Consider the following 20,837-nt stretch of genomic DNA (forward strand, 5'->3'; position numbering starts at 1 on the left):
AAAATAAGTAACAATTAAAAGAATGGGGACCAAATTTGATAAATAAAAAATTTTAATTAAAAAATAATAAGAGAAAAGTAAATAACAATCATAAAAATAAGGACCAAAGTTAATATAAAAATTAAATTAAATCAAATTCTAAAGGGTGAAATTGAAAAAAAAAAGATTCAAAACATATAGCAATAAAACGTTTGAGAGCCAAATTTGTTATAATTAGTAAATAATATGATATTTCTAAATTTTTTTTACAACTTCTAGAACGTGTTTCCGCCCAAAATAAGAGGAAAACACTTTCCTGGAAATCAAGCTAAATTTTTCTTTAACTGGAAAGTATTTTTTGGTAATCAATTTTTCTAATGGCAAATAAATACAGGAAAGTTTGAAAACTAATTTTCAAAAAAATCACTTTTCACCAAACATACAAGACCTTGAAAATAGTAATGTTTGATTTTATTTACATTCATTACATAATAATATAAATAATATGCAAGTTTTTAAAAACATTTTATATTGACAATTCATTTGATAATGTACATAGTATGAAAAAAATAGAAATGTATTACATTTTAGAAACTATTACATTGACAATTCATTGAAAGAACTTATTTTAGTATTTGCTTGTTCTAGAAAAGTAGGTTCTTTTTTAAAAAATGGTTTTTTTTTTATGGAAAGTTAATTATTGAAAAGTTAATTACTTTTAAATATTTAATAGTGTCTGTAAAATGAGTTAGAAAATATTTTTGATTATTTGGTTATGCTATTAAAAATGAGTTAGAAAATAACTTATTAATAAAAAAATTTCAAGTTTATTAAAAGAATGAAGACCAAAACTAACAAATAAAAAAGTTGAAGGAAAATGTAATTGACAAACAAAATCTAATTTTAAAAATTATTAAAAAAAAATAAATAGTAATAAAAAAAATATCAAATCTAACAGATAAAGAAGTTAAAGAAGATGAAATAAAAAAAATCATAAATTATTTAAAATAAAAAGGGATAGTTACAGAAAACATCTTATAGTTTGCTATAGATTTCACTTTCCCTCTATACTTTTATAAATTACACTTTGCATCGAGGTTGCCATAATCCAATTTTAGATCCTATAAACTTTTTTACAAAAAGTGTATATTTTTCTTTTTTTATTAAAAAATCCTAAAAACAAAAAATATAAAATATAAAATTATTTTCGGGACACGGGGATGTAAGCTTTTGAGTTGTAAAAGACCAAAACACTAGAAGAATAGCCAAATTGAGATGTTTTGACAAGATAGGATGAAGAAATTAAGGAAATTAAGGTTGAAATCCAAACTTGACCAAAATTGAAAGAATTCATAAGTCTAAGGACTTCATTAAACTCGTAACATGTTTAATTGACTTATTTAAGGACTTCATTGAAGAAGAATTAAGTTTGAAAGTCAATTGGGCAAAAATTAGAAGAATTAATTAAATTCAAGAACTTAATTAAACTTCTAATGGTTTTTGTGGATTCAACCAAGGACTAAATTAAAGAAAAATCAAGTTTAAAGGCTTACTTTATATCAATTTGCAAATATTGAAATATTAGGGACACAATCGAAACTTTGAAATGCTAAATTATTGCAATTAGAAGTTTTATTGGAAGAAATTTGAAGTATGAAGTTTAATTGAAAGAAATTTGAAGTATGAAGTTTAATTAAGGACTGTTAAAGAAATTCAAAACCAGTGACTACTTTATAAAAAACACTAAAACATAAGGGTCCAATTGAAGAAGGCTAAGAGTGAAATTATAAGGAATCCAAAAGATTAGGGTTGATTGGGGGTTCCATTGCAAAGTGCCAAAGGTTTAAGGACAAAAATAAGAAATATTATAATTTCACTATTCATTGTCTTCTTCCCTAAAAATAAAAGAAAAATGATGTCCAATTGCCCACCTTTAAACCTTAATTTTCCCCTCATAGCTTCACCATACCATACAAATCTTGTGTCAACCCATGATATTTTTACTTTATTCTAAGCTAAAAATTCAAGCTTTTATTGTATTAAAAACCTATAAATTCTTTTCCAAAAACACTACTCAATATTGCTCTGCTTGTAAAAACAACCATGCATCCTCCTTTATCAATTGCAGAGCTAGATCTATTCCTCAACATCAAGAATCAAGATCCCATCGACCTATGAACCATAGAACCTCCTCATTTCTCCTATAAAACACTAACCCAGACAGCTAGAGGGGAAGGAGATGAGCACTGCAATAAACATCATCTCCCAACCATGACTACAACAACCTTCTCCTTATTTTTCTTAGCCTAAAACCAACAAAACCCAATCATCGACCAACATTAGCCCATCACTCCACCCAAAACAACCAGCAACCACCTGGATAATAAAATTTATCGTGAACTCTCTTTATTTGCCCTAACTCTCAATAAAGATAACCGTTTTCACACCACAGTATGCCTCCCGTCAACCGCCACACAAAAAAGGACACTCGATGTGTGCCTCCACACCAACCTCCTCCAAAACCTAAAACCACCACAATCACTAGTCCTCACTCAGACCAAAAATAAAGAAAAACAAAAGGACCCAACAACTCTTTACCCTTCCCTCTCAGCTTCCACCATTACCGAGTTGCACATGTGCGACGTCACAACTAGCGTCCTTTTTAGGATCTGGAAATCGAGAAATAGGGAAGAAAGGGATTTCTTGTCTTTTATTCGTGGAAAGAGGGAATAAGAGTCATCACTTAGTATTTTAATCACTAGAAACCTTAACTAGTCTTAGAGATTGGCACGATGACTGGTTGCATAAAAATATATTAACACCAAAAATATGTCATATCTAAGGTAAGCTACATTGTTTAATTGTTTGATATAAACTAAGGTATTTTCGTGTTTTCTAATAGTTAGTTTGTCTAAGGTTTAAGAAAAGTTCTTTTCGGTAAGGAGATTCTTATCTTATCGGGTAAAACCTAACCATTCTAATGTCGAAGAAAAGAAGAACTAACTCTTATTTAATACTAGAAATACATCTCATGTACAAGTTTGTAATCCTTGATATTAAAAGAAAACAAAATAATTTTTTTTTTGTATTTTTGAAATATTAGCCTAGTTTTCATGGCTTTAATAAACTGGTTATTAAAGCTCAAAATGCATCCTAACACATATTTTTTGAATTTTTTGTTGTATGAAAATTTCTTATAAGCTTGAAGACTTAACTGTATGCATGGAAGCAAGACATTTTTTTGTTATTTTTTTATATAATTTTTTGCAATATTTTGGAGAAAATCATGTATTTTAATACCGGATTTGTATCTTTATATCATAAATTTTTTGAAAGGTTTTTTGTTTAAATTATATATATATATATAGACACACACAATTGGGATGTGTGCGGCCCAATTATGTGAGTTGAGCCCACCCTAGTTATGTCGAGATTCGGCCCAAAAGAAACTAGGTCGAGGTTGACCCAACAAGGTTGGGCCGATGTCGGCCCAAAACAAGAGTTAGGCTAATTTTAGCCCAACAGACTTTATTTTAGGGCAACTGGGTAGGACTCGACCCACACATTTTAGTCTGGGTCGACACTGGTCTGGCCTAGGAACAATGGCTCTCCATTGTTCATGTAGCTTGAATAGTGGAGATGGTTGGACAAAGAAGAAGGAGAAGGAGAAGGAGAAGGAGAAGGAGAGGCTGACTTGATGGTGGTGCTGTCAATGACGATGGCTCTCGGTGGTGTTGTTATGGTGGCGATGGGGAGGAATGGTGGCAGCAGTTGCAATTCTTTTTTTTCTATGTGTAGAGACACATACTTTTTCTTTTTCTTTCTCTCTTTTCTTTGTTTTTCTCTTTTCTCTTCTTTCTTTCTCTTATGTTTTGTTTCTTTTTCCTTTTCTTTTGTTCCTCTTCTCTATTCATTTTTTCCAGTTCTCCCATGTTTTTCTTTCCCTTTCTTTTCTTTTCTTTTGCTGTGATCTCTTTCCTTTTCTTTTTCTTTTTCTTTCTCTCCCTAATTCTCTCGTTTTCTAGTCATTGTTTTTTTTTTTCTGCCTTTTTTGTGTAAGGACCAAAAAATGAGTAACAACAACCAACCTCTTTCCTCTTCCACCATTAATAAAAAGAACCACAACTGTTAGCCATACCCATAGTTGTGAACAACCCCAATTTCACTGTTAAAGACATAAATTATTAGTATCGCCTTCATCTTTCAACTACCAACAATTCCCTCTCACCGTGACTTTTTTTCATTCTCCCAACAAACTGTTAATAGTCAACCACCTTTTCCCCATCATTTTTCCTTAAGACATCAATGACAACATGGTCCCTACCATTGAAAACCACAACCTCTCTTTTCCTAGTGGCTGTTGAACACAACTTAGTTATACTCAGCCACAGCCTGCAATTTGTGATCCTCAACCTTCTCCTCCTTTTCAACCAAACCAAATCACTCAAACCCAAAACAAATCATGACCCATCTATATTTCCTCTTAACCAAACCAAACCACCAAAACTCAAAATCAACAAGCCACAAACTCGATGTTGTTGTTGACCCAACCATCTCTTCCTACTGTTACCAATTGGACCTATCTCTTTCCATCACACCTTCCCCCATGTTAATTGTTGAAATAACTAGAAAGGAGAAGAGAAAAACCGAGAAACAAATATATGAATAAGGAAAAAAAGAGAGATGAAAGCGAACTACTCGTGTTGATCCTTTCTTATAGGTATTTGGTGAGAGCCACCCTAGTGTAATAAGAAAGAGATAAAAAAGATGTTCCAGATCCACCCGTTTCTTGGTTTAACCCGCAACGATACGTGGATCCATGTGCCGTCACTACAATTGGTCTTGTAGTGCCGACTTTAGTATATCCTGGACATTTCAAACGCCTCGGAAGATCGATCTATAAATTCAAACCATTTTTGGATAAACTGCTATAAATTGTGAAATTTGGGACAAATTGTGTAATTTTTGGACTGTTTGGACATCATTTGACTTGAATTCATGTGTGTTTTTGGTTCAATAATTTGTGTTGAATTGTGAGTTTATTTTTTGGGTTGTGATTGCTTTTTGGACATTAAATATTGGTTCATTTATGTTTGGGTGTATATTGATTTATTTGAATTAGTATGGAATTTGAACGAAGAAGGTGAAATTAATAAATTTTATGTAGATGTTTGGCGTTGATTGGTTTTAAGTTGATGAATGATAACTTGTTTTGATTTAATATCATGGTTGTCGCACGTGTGCGATGTCATGGTGATCGCCCACTGACACGACCAAAAGATTGATATCTTCTCCCAAGTGCAGGAGTGTCGAAGTAATAAATAACCCGGCAAGACCGGGGTCGAACCACAAAAAGATTAATTGTATAAATTATAAATAACAAGACAACAACAACAACAACAATAATAACAACAATAATAACAATAATAGTAATAATAATAATAATAATACTCAGTACGTGGCGTTGTTATACCTGAGAATGATCTAAAAGATCGGGTCACAGCTTTCCAGCCTATATACTGAGTTTATGAAAAGATCAAAGAGATAAATTATATAATATAAACAGAATGTAAACAACAACAACAACAACAACAACACCAATAATATTAATAGTAATAATAGTAATAGTAATATAGTAATAGTAATAGTAGTAGTAGTAATAATAATAAAAAGAAGAAGATGAAGAAATTAATAGAACTTTGAGATGAAAGATTAATGTAAGGATTAAACAACGATAAAAACAAATGTCAAGGTTAGAGGATCCACCAATGGTATTTCAAACATGTCACAACCCAAAAATAATAATTATTATTATTATTTAAAAGGTAAAATTTTATACGGTGTAATTTTTTTTTTCTAAAAAAAATTCGGCAGAGTTTCTCTTGTAACGAGACTATACCAAGTTATCGACATCTTCATTCCTGTCAAAACTCATATCATAATCATGATCTAATCATCTTGGACCTCTTTCCCAAACAATGCATCACAAAAAAAAACAGGTATTGTCCAATAATCAAGATGCAATTAATAATAATTATATAAAAAAAAATAGTAAAAACTTGGGTTATGAATGTAACACCCCCCCCATTATTTTATCATCCCAACGTTCCTAATCATATGAACAACTATGATAGAATACAAACACTTAATTTAACATAAAGATATTCTTAAGTATGGCATACACATTAATTACATATAAAAGTTTTGTTATACAAATATAAGGGTTCATTCAAAGTCTTTTACATCATTCATAATTCTCAAAATACATGTTGATCAAAATAAATACACAAAAGTAACATATATTCAAGCAAGATCTATTCTACTGCTGCGAGGGTCCTGAAAATAAAATTAACATTTTATCAATAAATGCAATGTATCATTTCACTATACCCATACAAATATATCTATATATTTTTTTCTATATACTTTATTATGAAAAATTAATATCTTACACCTCCATATTCATTCCATTAAATTCCAATCTTAGCCATTTCAAGGGATATTGCTCCCTCATCAGGGACACTAATTTATTCACTTAAGTACCGGTACTAATTTATCCGTTCAATTACCGATACTAGATTATCTGCCCAATTACCGGGCATTAATTCATGCTCAATTACTCGGCATTAATTCATTCGTCCAATTACTGATACTAATTTATCCGCCCAATTACCGGGCATTAATTCACGCTCAATTACCGGGCATTAATTCATCCGCCCAATTACCAGTACTAATTTATCCGCCCAATTACTGGGCATTAATTCACGCTCAATTACTGGGCATTAATTCATCCGCCCAATTACCGGGCATTAATTCATCCGTTAACATCAAACATAACTACAAAATTTCTAATTAAAATTAACACTAGTTTTTCAATTAATCTATCTATAAAAATTCAAGACGTTAGATACCTACCTGCTGGTGATGCTTGACTAGTAACTCCCTGCTGCTGTCTGGAGCCTCCCACCTCTCCTGTTCCATTTGAAAGATCTTATGATTTCAATATTTCATCACCGAATAATTTTCTTAAAACTTCATCACATAATAAGATTTTCGATCAATATAATTTTAACATTCGAAACTATTGTGGTTATTCTAACATAGTTTCATGTTCTTTAATAATTCCATAATTAATTCATACAATGCTACATCCACCTAAACTTTTAATTCACCACAATTATAAGGAAATTTTATATCACTATAAAATTTTTCTCTACAATCAAAGGAAATTTAATTCATTTTCACCTAATTCAACACATCATTTCATTTTATTTTTCTTCCACTATTTAAATACAATTCATTAATCTCTTCAAGCTTGAAATTTTATTTCTTATTATTTTCATGGCCAAATTCACCTTTGTAAGGGTTCCATAATCACACATAACAACAACTAAGCATCCATTTATGAAATTTCACAAATCAACACAATAGGATCATATTTACTTATGACATAACAAGGAATCACTAGCTAACCCAAGATGGAAACCATATTATTATTATTATTTTTATCCATTCTTTAATCACCAAATACTCAATTATCATAACTAAATATAATTTGTTTGTTATTAATTCAACAACCTAATCACCCAAAAAAAAACACCTTTGGCCGAAATTCCAAATACTAAGAGGAAGAATTACTTTTTTTTTCTTCAAATTAACCTAATTAATGACAAGCCCAAACATTTATTCCTTCATTAAACATGTAATTTACATAAATCCATGCATTCAAACCATCATAACATCAAGAACTCATCTTCACATAATACCAATTCTACTCAATCTAATAATAAACATGAAAAACAATAAAATGGACCATCATGGAGAGTTTTCTTACCCTTAAGGAATGAAGAATCAAAAGCCAAAACAAGTTGAATCAAGTTCTTTTCCTTCACACTTCCCTCTAAGCTTAATTTTTTCTTTCTTTCTCTAAAACCACTCCTAAATCTTCAAACTCCTTGTAGTCTCCTTAATGTATCAACCCTCTCTTTAATTACTTAACACTCTTTCTATCTTACACTTTGTTTTTTTTTTTTTCAAGCAATTTTCATGAAAAATAACACAAACCCTCTTTTTCTCATTTTTCTTCCCTTGGCCGGCTGCACATTCCCTCTTTCCTTTTCTTTTTTAATTGTTGGCAGCTTGTAAAGAGGATGGTTTTGGGCAAAGTCTCAATTTGGTTCCTAAGGAATTTCTAGACAATCATTTGTGTCATTTGTTCTTTTATCTGAAACAAATTCTTATCATACTCCAAAAATTCTGAAATTTTAACCTAGATTAAATTAATATTTTATAAGACTCCATACAAAATTTCAACTTAATCTGATGACCAGATTGAAAGTTATGTGTTATAACATAAAAATAGCCGGTTTGTAATTTTTCGTCAAATTTCAGATTTTTTTTTAATATCTTTCATACTTGCACAAGTCATATCAATTAATTTACTCAATTCTCAAGAATTTTTTTTTTTATATACCGGGTTTTACATTCTCCCCACTTTTAAAAAAATTTTGCCCCCGAAATTTAAGTCATACCTAGATCTTGAAATAATTCAGGATATTTTCTTCTCATTTCCGATTCCCTTTCCCAGGTCTCTTAGGTCTCTTCTTCTATTTGAGAGCTCATCCATAGGATCTTAATCATTGGTATCTTTTTATTCCAAAGCTCTTTTTCACTCCGGTCTAACACCTTCACTAGTCTTACCTCCATAGACAAATCCTCTTTAATTTCCACAGGGACTTGTAATAGTACTCGAGATGGGTCAATTTCTGCTTTACGTAGCATGGATACATGAAACACATTATGTATCTTGGCCAAGTGCGATGGCAAAACCAATTTGTATGCTACAAGCCCTATTTTCTCTATCACTTCGAAGGGCCCAATATATCTCGGTGCCAATTTTCCCTTTATACCAAAACACAGCATATGCTTCTAGAGAGCAACTTTTAGATAGACCTGATCTCCCACCACAAATTCAAGTGGCCTTCTCCTAGTATCAGCATAGCTTTTCTGCCTATCTTGCGCTGCTTTCATTCAATCCTTTATCACTTTAACCTTTTCTGTCATGATTTTAACTAATTCCACCCTAATGATTTTTTGATTGCCAACCTCTTCCCAACATAATGGAGTGCGGCATTTCCTACCATATAATGCTTTGTAGGGAGCCATTCCCACAGTGGTCTGATAACTGTTATTGTATGTAAACTCCACTAATGGTAAATAATCTTCCCAGCTGCCACCAAAATCCAGTATACAAGCTCTCAGCAAATCCTCCAATGTCTGAATTGTTCGTTCAAATTGACCATCAATCTGGGGGTGGAAAGAAGTACTCAAATTCAACCTCGTCCCCAAAGCACTCTAGATATATGGCCATAGTCGAGATGTAAATCGGGGATCCCGATCTGAAACTATTGACACCGGCACTCCATGAAGTCTTATCACTTCATTCACATATAGCCTCGCCAGTTTGTCGACTGGATCCGTCATCTTCATGGGTAAAAAGAGAGAAGACTTTGTCAACCAATCTATTATAACCCAAATTGCATCATTACCCTTCCTTCCCCTCTATAATCCTGACACGAAGTCCATTGCAATATCGTCCCACTTCCATTGAGGTATCAAAAGTGGTTATAAAGGCCCAGCTGGTTTTTGATGCTCTATCTTTACTTGTTGACAGACATTACATCCAATCACATATTCAACTATCTCTTTCTTCATTTTTGGCCACCAATAAAATTCTCTCAAATCCCTGTACATCTTAGTGCTTCCTGGATGTATAGTAAATCTAGACTCATGGGCCTCATTTAACACTTCTTCTTTCAGCACTTTATCTCTTGGAAGATACATTTGTCTTCCCATCACCACCATTCCATCATTCAGTACTTGGAAAGGAGTTTCAACTCCTGATTCTACTTTATCCCTTACCTTTTTAACCTCAGCATCCCTCATTTGCGCTTCCAGTATTCTATCTCGAAATACTGACCTGATTTTTAACTGAGCCAACAAAGAATCCCCAGGCCCAACCTCTATTTTGGCATTTATCTTTCCCAATTCTATTAGCTCCTTATTATCACATTCATCTGAATCCATTACTAAAGCTTTATTCTTACGACTAAGGGCATCTGCAACAACATTAGCTTTTCCGGGAAGGTAGTCTATCACACAGTCATAATCTTTAATTAACTCTACCCAACATCTCTGTCTCATATTCAACTCCTTTTGAGTCATCAAATATCTCAAGCTCTTATGATCAGTAAAAATTTGTACTTGAGATCCATATAGATAATGTCTCCACACTCTCAAGTGGGATAAAAACTATGCATCAGGAGGGAAAACTATGCATGAAGGTGCACTTGTCCTTGTGGGATTCATTTGGTCTCTAAGTGTCCTAACACGGTTATTTTCATTATTCTCATTATGAAGTGACTGGTTATCTTCTTCGGCCATATTTTCTGAAAATGATGAGGATACCCTGCAAAGTCTACCATTTAATGTACGTGACCAAACACTTATGCACGTGTAGAAAGAGAATAAAAGGAAGAAGAAAACAAAAGAAAAAAAAACAAAATAAAAAAAAACAAAGTTAGATACAAAAAAAGTGAAAAGAGAAAACAAAATAAATACTATAATTTGTACAAGAATTTACCTCCCCGGCAACAGCGCCAAAAACTTGACACGACCAAAAGATTTATGTCTTCTCCCAAGTGTAGGAGTGTCAAAGTAATAAATAATCCGGCAAGACCGGGGTCGAACCACAGAGAGGTTAATTGTATAAATTATAAATAACAAGACAACAACAACAACAACAACAATAACAACAACAACAACAACAACAACAACAACAACAATAATACTCAGTACGTGGCGTTGTTATACCTAAGAATGATATAAAAGATCGGGTCACAGGTTTCCAGCCTATATACTGAGTTTATGAAAAGATCAAAGAGATAAATTATATAATAATAATAATAATAATATTAATAGTAATAATAATAATAATAGTAGTAGTAGTAGTAGTAGTAGTAGTAATAAAAAGAAGAAGATGAAGAAATTAATGAGAACTTTGAGATGAAAGATTAATGTAAGGATTAAACAATGATAAAAACAAATGTCAAGGTTAGAGGATCCACCAATGGTATTTCAAACAAGTATAGTATAAACTCTTATTACTTAATTTGGAAACCATACACGAAGGAGGTTCCAATCGGATGATTTGTCATTAATAACTCTTTATAAATTATTAACATGATCATATTAATTATCTTATTTACATAACACCAAAATTTTAAATATTATCAGGAATTCATGATGTTAACTGATGTTAACAACAAATCAAGTTCCTTTCATAGCCCAGGTGTAGGTAATATCATACGGTTGGGCTATGAGAGTGCCAAGCATTTGTTGTACCAAGTGTTATACAACACAGATCTAGATTAACCATTTAACAAGCAAGGTATTAAGAATTAGTAAGATAAAAAGATAAGACATGTTAATATTAAACATTAAGGTCCTTGTTGAGTTTACACTATACTTATTCTTACACCATTAGTGTAACCTTTTCACCTTGACATAATAAATTTAGCTAAACATAATGAAGAAAAGAAACATAAATAAACAAAACAAGAACATAAATAAGATACAAGTTAACTAAAGAAAGGAAAGGAAATGAAAAGCATAAACAAGATATTAATAAAAGCAAAACTTAAAAATTACAAAAAATATAAAGAGAGAAATAAAGAGCATGAACTTGATCTAAACAACCAAGCCCCCAAATGCATGGCAAATGCCTCCTTTTATAGGCCAAAATTCGGAATTATTGATTTGATGACTAATTGTTGAGTGGGTGGCCAATTTTTTACTTGGTGAAAATCCTTATCTTCTTGTCTGAATAAAACGAAAATGCTACCATCCGAACTGGGTCCTCTAGAAAACATGAAAGTTGTAGGAAATTGACTCAGCTTTCCAAAAAAAAAAATAGAGGTCATTTGGAAATCTAGAACTCCAGATATGGGCCAAACACTGAACAGTGTTTGGGCTGCAGGACAGATTCGGACTTCTTTATTGTTGCTATAATTTGGACTTGAAAACGGCCTTCTTAGATCTTGATGAAAACATGAAAGTTGTAGGTCTATGTCTTACTAAATCTGTGTAAAAATTTGAGGTCATTAGTACATCTAGAACTCAAGATATGACCCAATTATCAAACAATGTTCTAGTTTGGACTGCACCAACATCTCTTTTCTAAGTTTCACCCGCTCTTTATCTTCACAAATTTCAGTAGTTGAATTCATCAATCAATCCTTTAATTTATGTGATAGGCCTGCATTTAAGATGAACATTTACCATATATTAGGGCATTTTATAGTATTAGACTTGTTATTATAAAACATGTTTTAGTTAAGAAGTTATTGATACTTTAAGTGCAAAATGATGATATAAAACCTTGATAAATATGCACTTTTAAGTACTAATCACCCACCACCCCCCATCATCAGGTGTGGTATGTCTATCTATTCTGAAAAATATGGTGAGATAAGGAATTCTTTGTCTCTTAGAGGTGAAAAATGGAATGAGAGTTGCCACCTAGTATTTTGGTCACTAGGAACCCTAACTGGTCTCAGAGATTGGGTATAAAGACTAGTTGCGTAAAGGGAAGATATTAGCACCCTAAATATGCCTTACCTAAGGTAAGTTGCATTGTTTTATTGTCTAATAAAAAAATCTAAGATCTTATCATGTTAGGTCATTTAGGGTTTAAGAAAAGCTCTTCTCAGTAAAAAGGTTTTTATCTTATGGGGTAAAAATCTAACCGATCTAATGTCTATAAAAGAACTATATTTTTAATATCAAAAATACGTTTTATGTATAAATTCATAATCCCAGACATTAAAACAAAACAAAATATTTTTTGATTTTTTTTTTGAAATATTGGTCAAGTTCTCATGACTTTAATAAACTGGTTATTAAAGCCAAAATGCATGCTAAAATAATATTTTTTTTTTAAGTTTTCTTCGTTATATAAAAAAATACAATATGAGTTTTTAGCTTTGAGAGACTTGGCCGTAAACATTAAAACAAAAGTTTTTTTTTGAAAACCGGGTATTTTTTAATATCGAATTTGTATTTTTATGATATAAAAATACAGACCAATATTAGTCAAAATGACGTAGAAAAAATCTGTGGGAAAATCACAATTTTCAAATATATATATATATACACACAAAACAAAAAGGAGAAAAAAAATAACGGATTGGGCTGGGCTTGTATTGGCCCAGCCACAAGGCTGGATTCAACCCAGCTGCATGGGCTGGGCTGATGTTCCAGCCCAAAGCAAAAAAGGGGTTGGACTCAGCCTAGTCGCGTGGGGTGGGTTGATGTTCCAGCCCACCGAAGAAAGAAAAAAACCATTACTAGTTACTCTGCATAAGCACAGTAACCAATTAATTAATTAGCCGGTTATTGTGTGCATGCATAATAACCGGCTAATTATTTCTTCTTGCAAGCAAGAAGATGATTAATGATCGGCGGCTATGGGGGGGAAGGGAATTTACATGAGGTGATGATCTTGGATGGCTGAGCTGACAACGGTGCTAGTGACTGTTCTTGATGGCGCTGCGGTGGCGGTTATTGAGAAGCCCAATGACAGCGACGGTTCTTCTTCTCCACGGCATAGGGACACCAGGCCACTCTAGTTCGCTCCTTCTGTCCCTTTTTCTTCCTTTTCTCTGTTTGCCTCTCTCGATCTTTCTGTCGATATCCCCGGTTTTAGGTTTTTACTGTTTCAGTTCCTTCTCTCTTAACATTGTTGGTTTCTCTCTCTCGGTTTCCCTCCCCATTTTCTGCCATTCTTTTTTTTTCCTCCTCCTCTTTTCTGTGTTTGGGTGGTATTTATAGGGGCAGGGGGAGTGGGGTTAACCCTGCCCCGTCCCATCGATGCATGCATGCGGCGTACGTCGCCTTCTCTGCCACGACTCTAGTAGAGGTAGCCAATGGAGGCATCGCTTGCTGGGCATGGCTACTCAGGCATGAGGCGGGTGGTAGAGCACGTGGGGGGAGAGGAAGAGACAAGGGGAAGAAGACAAACTTCTTTTCCCCTGCTGCACGCCCAAGGGAAGAAGAAGAAGAAACAGTGCTGCCTTAAAACGACACCATTTCGTCGTCGTCTTCTTCTTTTTTTTTCAATACATGAAACGGCGTCGTTTTGCTTAAAATGCACCGTTTCATTTCAAGCCAATCCTTCAATTTGCGCGTGTTTTGCATTATGGTCCTTAGTCTCAGATTTCTTCAATTAAGTCCCAAATTGGCCATCAAACTTCAATATTTATGTAATTAAGTCCTTGATTTGACCAAATCAACTCTCTAAAATTATAATTTGACTCCCAAACTTTAATTTCTTCCAATTAAAACCCAAATTGACTAAAAAAACATTTTGTTTCTGCAATCAACCCTCCATAAATTCAATTAAACCTTCAATAAAATTTTATTGAGTCCATCAACATTTGATTTTGTACTTTTCTTCCTCAAATAAAATTTTCTTAATCCATAGGGCTCTCACTAGTCAATGATATATTGTCAAATTTCAATATTTGTATTTTTGAACCTCCTTAACCAAATTTTTTTTACTGTTTTTTAGGCACTTTGGCATCCTCTTTTCACTGATATATTTTTTTGATATATTATTTTTTCATTTTTTTCTTTTTATTTTTTTTATTTAATTTTTGGTATTTTCTCTTCTCTTGTGCGGGGATCCAAAAATGGGTTATAACAATGGTTAAAATAGCTTTGATAAAACATTTTATTTACGTCTTGGCAAACACTATCTTCAACTAATTTTTAATTTTTGGAAGATCATTTTGCAATTAATTTTGAATTCCCCACTTTTTTTATCCTCACACATTTAATATTTGGAATTATGACTTACACACGAGACATATTTTTGGTATTAAACGAATTGGTTCCCTTTCATTAGAAAACAACAAAAAAAATATTTTTTCAAAAATTCTATTTTTATTTTAAATTGCATATGACCAACTCTCTCAAGAATTAAAAAAATCATATTTTCATAAATAATAAAAATAAAAATATATGGCGTGATTTAATATTTTTTAAAAAATACAAAAAATTAAAAAAAATCGTTTTGTTTACATCTTTGCATGCATTTTTTGTTATTTAGTAACTAGTTTATTACACCCTTGAGAACTTGGCCTACTTTTCAAAAATACAAAAAAAAATTATTTTGTTTTCTTTTAATATATGAATTTATGAACTTATAAGTAAGGCGTATTTCTAATATTGAATAAAAAACATTTTTCTTTTATTTATATGTTTTAACATTAAAACACTTATATTTTAATATGATAAGAGAAGGATTTTCTCATCGAAAATAATATTTTTTAAACCCTAGACAAACCTACTATTAGAAAACACAACAATACTTTAGTTTATACCAGACAAACAAGCAATGTAGTTTACCTTATGTAAGGTGTACTAGAGATGATACGTCTTTCTTATACACAACTAGTCTCCTTATCCAAATTTTAAGATCAGTTAAGGTTTCTAGTGGCTAAAATATTAGTTGGCGACTTCATCCTTTTTTTACTGATAAAATATAATAATTCCTTGTTCTTTCTCCCATCACCAGAAAGATCCCGACTCGAGAGGACGATCGCTGAAATGCTACACACGTGCAACACTAGTTAAACATAAAATAAAATAACAAAAATAACAAAAATGCCCTTCTATATAATTTAATGTGCAAGACCTAACATTATCTAGAAGTGAGCATTTTCAGTTTGGTTTTGGATTAAAAAAACTAACCAAACTAAAATTTATATTTTTTAAAATTATAAACCAAACCATACCGACCAATTTAGTTCAATTTAACTTTTTTTTCTTTCAAAACCGGCTATACCTATTTCAATTTAATTGGGCTTTTTTTTTAATCTTGTTTTGGGTTTTTCTAGACTATGACCCTAAGATGTTTTGGTCATTTTTGTTGCTTTTATTTTTTAGGGGGTGTGACTTGATAATTGCATATGGCAAACACTTTTCTGGAAATTAAGTTAGATTTTTTTTAATAATTTTTTTTTTTCATTAACCAACTTTTTTAATAATATACAAATATGAATAAATTTAAAAAATAATTTTTCAAAAACCAGTTTCCATTAAATAAAATGGTGCATTAGTTGATAGGGCTTCATTTTTGTTAGTTCATATAAAACACTTTACTTTCACAATTCATTAAAAAAAACTTATTTAGCATAAGAATTATAGAAAACTTTCGGAAAAGAATTTTGTTATACCAACTATCCAATTGAAATTCCATAGATCTTTAGCATGTATGAAATTATTGTGGTTAGAATGCATAAGAACAAGAAGTAAATTAATACTTCTAGGTTGGATAACAAGAAAAAATTAATACTGCGTGTTATGGGTATCCCGACTTAGAGCATCTCCAATGCAAAAAGCCAAATTGAGAAGCTAAATTGATAAAATGGCTTTTTGAATAGTATAAATATAGCTTTTTTGATTATGTGCATTCCAATGGTAAAAAGCTATTTAGAAAAGCCATTTATATTTTAATATATTTCATGTTAAATTCATTTTTATATAATTATGTAACTAATTTAGATATTTTATATATAATATAATTATAATGTTATTAATTATATAATTAATATGAGTAATTTATAAAAATAATATAAAATTTAATGAAATAATATGAAAGTTAAAAGATATAATTTAAAATTAAACTTAAAATTTATTTATATGAATATTTTTAATTTTCAGTTTTATATGTTACTGTTAAAAATTTAATTTTTTTAAAAGTAAGTTCAAATTCAAACTTTGAAAAAAACCATCAATATTTTAAATTTTGATTTTCAATTTTTTTTTAAAAAATTCATGCATTTGAAAAAATAACCGCCACTATTTTAAATTTTAAATTTTCAAATTTTGAAAAAATGACCGCCAACATTCTAAGATTTTAAAATTTAAAAAAATAATCCATCTATAAATATTCTCACATACCTTAACATTTTTTTCTCATCATTCCATTATTTTCTCTCCAATCAAAAATATATTTCATTAAAATTCATCATGAATCATTCTAATTTTAATTTTTATGATGCTTTTGATTTTGATGATGACACTCCTGTGATCGCTTTTCAAGTTGTTGTTGTTGTGATTGCTGAAGAAGAATCGAATAATTAAGGGCAGAGAACAGGGTATCGTGGCTCTATTCGTGGCCACAATATTGTCAATTGTAATAGAAAGGAAGGTGAGTTGAGGTTATATAATGATTATTTTGCTGAAAATCCTAAATTCACTGAAACTCAATTTCGAAGAAGATTTAGGATGAGTCGTCGTCTTTTTCTTCGGATCGCAAATGCAGTGGAAGCTCGTAATCCATATTTCAAACAAAGGACAGATACTCTCGGTGTTCTTGATTTATCTTGTCTTCAAAAGGTAACTGTCACTCACAGAATACTTGCATATGGTATTCATGCAGATCTTACTGATGAATATCCTCAAATTGAAGAAAGCACTGCGATAGAAAGTCTTAGAGCTTTCGTCAAAGCAATCGTAGAATTTTTTGGTGATTGGTATCTAAGGGCACCAAACGAGGCCGATGTTTGTTGATTATTATCAATTGGAGAGCAGCGTGGATTTCCAGGGATGTTAGGGAGCTTTGATTGTATGCATTGGAAATGGGAGAAATGTCCAATTGCATGGCATGGGATGTATACTGGTCATTGTCGTGAACCAACTATAATTCTAGAGGCAGTGGCTTCACTAAAATCTTTGGATATGGCATGCCTTTTTTAGAATGCCTAGATCATTAAATGATATTAATGTTCTTGATCGGTCACCTATCTTCGCTGCACTTGCTGAAGGTCGTATTGCTCCTGTCAATTATACAATTAATGGGCATGAATATACAATGGGATACTATTTAGCAGATGGAATTTATCCTAATTGGTTAACTTTTGTTAAGACAATCCCAAGGCCATTAGGAGCAAAGAGAAAATATTTTGCAAGTAAGCAAGAGTCTGCAAGAAAGGATGTAGAGCGGGCATTTAGAGTGCTCCAATCTCGTTTTGCAATTGTACGTGGACTTGTTCGATACTGGGATGAAGAAACGTTTGCAAATATTATGAAAGCTTGCATAATATGATTTATTGAAGATGAAGGAGCAATGAACCTTGGATTTGACCATGAACGTGAAGTTAATTCATTTATATCAGTGTCACATGGAGAAATACCAGAACTACATGATTTTCTTCAAACTCATAATCGAATCAGGGATAGAGCAACTAGCTCTCAACTACAAGAAGATTTGGTTGAACATTTATGGGAACAATATGGTAACAAGTAGAATCATTAGCTTTGAACTTCTTATGTCATCATAATTTTCAAGTTTTTTATGTTTTTTTTTTCATTATATTGTTGTTAAGTGTTAGAAGAACTTCAAAAAAGTATTATGAATTGATACCACTTTTATAACAATATATTTAAAATAACCAATAAATTTCTAAATATTTAATTAAAAATACATTACATTAAACAATAAATATATCTAGTTAATTAAAAATACATTACATTAAACAATAAATAAATCTAGTTAATTAATAATTAAAACTCCTCTTTTGCATAATTTCTAACTTTCTATTTTGAAAATACGCTGCAGAAATTGGATCCAAATTAGAAATATCCATTTTCATAATTTGTTCTTCTTTCTCAATCCTGTCCAATTCTTGTTTCTCTTGACTTTGTTGAATCATCATAGCTTATTACTCTAACATAATTTTTATGCCTTGTTTCTTTTGATCCTCAATTTTAACTAGAATATCCCTGAATTGTTGTAAGATATTTGTTACAGTTGTCTCCCCAACTTTATCTTTTCCTTATTTACGTTTAAGTCGTTTCTTTGCAGCCTTCTGACCAATTGGTCTATCTTGATAAATCAACGGTTCACTGTCTTCTCCTAAACTAACAGAATCAGGGGTAGATGGAGCTGATGAAGTCGAACTTGCATTGACATGACTTTTTTGTTTCTTGTTTGACCTTTGATGTTGACTTGCACGCTCAAATTGCCATTTGGGTTCTTTTCTTAGGATAACCCAACAATGTTCTAGTTGAAATCGTTTGCCAACGCAAGAGGCATACATTTGTTGAGCATCATTAATCTGGTAAGCAAAAAATTAGAGAAATTAAATAATGTTAAAATATATGTTAAACAATTTAACATGAAAACGAATATTAAAATTACCCTTGATTCTTTGATCATTCCACTTTGCTGATGATTTCAATTTGAGTAACAAATCCAACAAATTTACCGACTTCTCTATTTATTTCTTGTCATCTATTTGAGATGCTTATTTGAGAACGATTATTCAAGTTTCCTCCATTCTCTACAAAGTAAGCATGTACTCGAGCCCAAAACTGTTTTGTTTGTTGTTCAACTCCTGTAATTGGATCTTTGCTTGTATTTAGTCATGCAGAGACAAGTAAACAATCTTTCTCTGGTGAGAAGTTCTTATTTCTTTGTGACTTTTTTGTTGTATGGACATTTAAATTCGAGTATGTTAAGTCATCAATTAATTGATTAGAATCACTTGATTGAGAGATAATATCTTCTGACTCACTCATAAGAAAGTTGGTGAAAGAGCTTGGAAAATATGAATCCATCTACATTAAAAAAAAACCTCAAGTTAAAACCTTATAGGGGAGTGTAAAAGAAGCGCACATTCAATGTCTAGCAATTTTATAGTTTACATACATGTGAATTAATAGCAAGCATTGCATTTTACTTGTTCTAACATTACAATTTGACTATTTTTTGGAACTAAGAGAGAATTGATATACTAGTTTAATTGTATTTTCAACAAGACAAAATATAATTAACCTCAAATTAAAACAGACAATCAAAAATAAATTTTAAATATGTCACTCTATATTTTTATCAATATTAGTTACCATTATTACTTCCTCTTAATTTTGTCAAAGATAACAACATAAATAAAAAAAAATATTTTCCTTAACCAATATCAAAAACATAAAATTACAAAGAAATAAAAATCATAACAAATATCAAATTAACAACAAAAAATCTACAAAATCAAGAGATATTAAGAGAAAATATAAAAAAAATTTAAATAAACATACCTTTTAATTTCAGCTAATTAACACAATCGATGCTATTAATTAAGCAGAGAATAATTGATTCTTGTTTTTCTAAATTTGAGAGAAAAGTGAGGCACAATACAAGATTTAAAACAAAAACAAGTTTCTTTCCTTGCTTTTAAAGAAAAAAAAATATTGTTGACCAACGGCTATAAAAATAGCTGTTGGCAACATTACTTTTTTTTTTTTGCTATTTCTACAAAAACTTATAGAAATAGCTCTTCTCAATTTAAACAGCTATTTTGACTTTCCTGTTGGCTGCTGCGTTGGAATGCTTATTTAAAAAAACAAAAGCTAAAAGGATAACTTTTAAACTTTGCCTTCTCACTTGCCTCTCCTCTCCGGTTGGAGATGCTATTAGATGTGGATATCCAAATTTGCTGTAAATTTGTGCTTAAATATTCATTAATCATGTTTTAAGAACAAAATCTAACAATTAGTCTATTGCTTTGGCTATTAAATTAATATATTTGAGAATATGATTGTGATTATTTTTTTAAATATTTTTACTTAAAAAATATTAAAATAATATTTTTTTATTTTTTAAAAATTATTTTAAGTATCAATAAATTAAAATAATTTATCCATGCAGCCAGTTTAGAGCTCTTTGCTCTCCTATGCTTCTTCACACACCTTAACTAGTTGACTCGCGTGAGAAATGCGTGGTCAACACGGAT

The 20,837-nt window shown here is 31.2% G+C and overlaps 1 pseudogene; it reads left to right on the forward strand.

Moving 5' to 3' along the window:
- The first annotated feature begins 13,544 nt into the window (after positions 1 to 13,544).
- On the forward strand, positions 13,545 to 18,151 carry LOC140955982 (uncharacterized; annotated as a pseudogene).
- The last annotated feature ends 2,686 nt before the right edge of the window (positions 18,152 to 20,837 follow it).

This window comes from Populus alba, chromosome 10, assembly GCF_005239225.2.
Source record: "Populus alba chromosome 10, ASM523922v2, whole genome shotgun sequence".
In the NCBI taxonomy this organism is placed as follows: Eukaryota; Viridiplantae; Streptophyta; class Magnoliopsida; order Malpighiales; family Salicaceae; genus Populus; species Populus alba.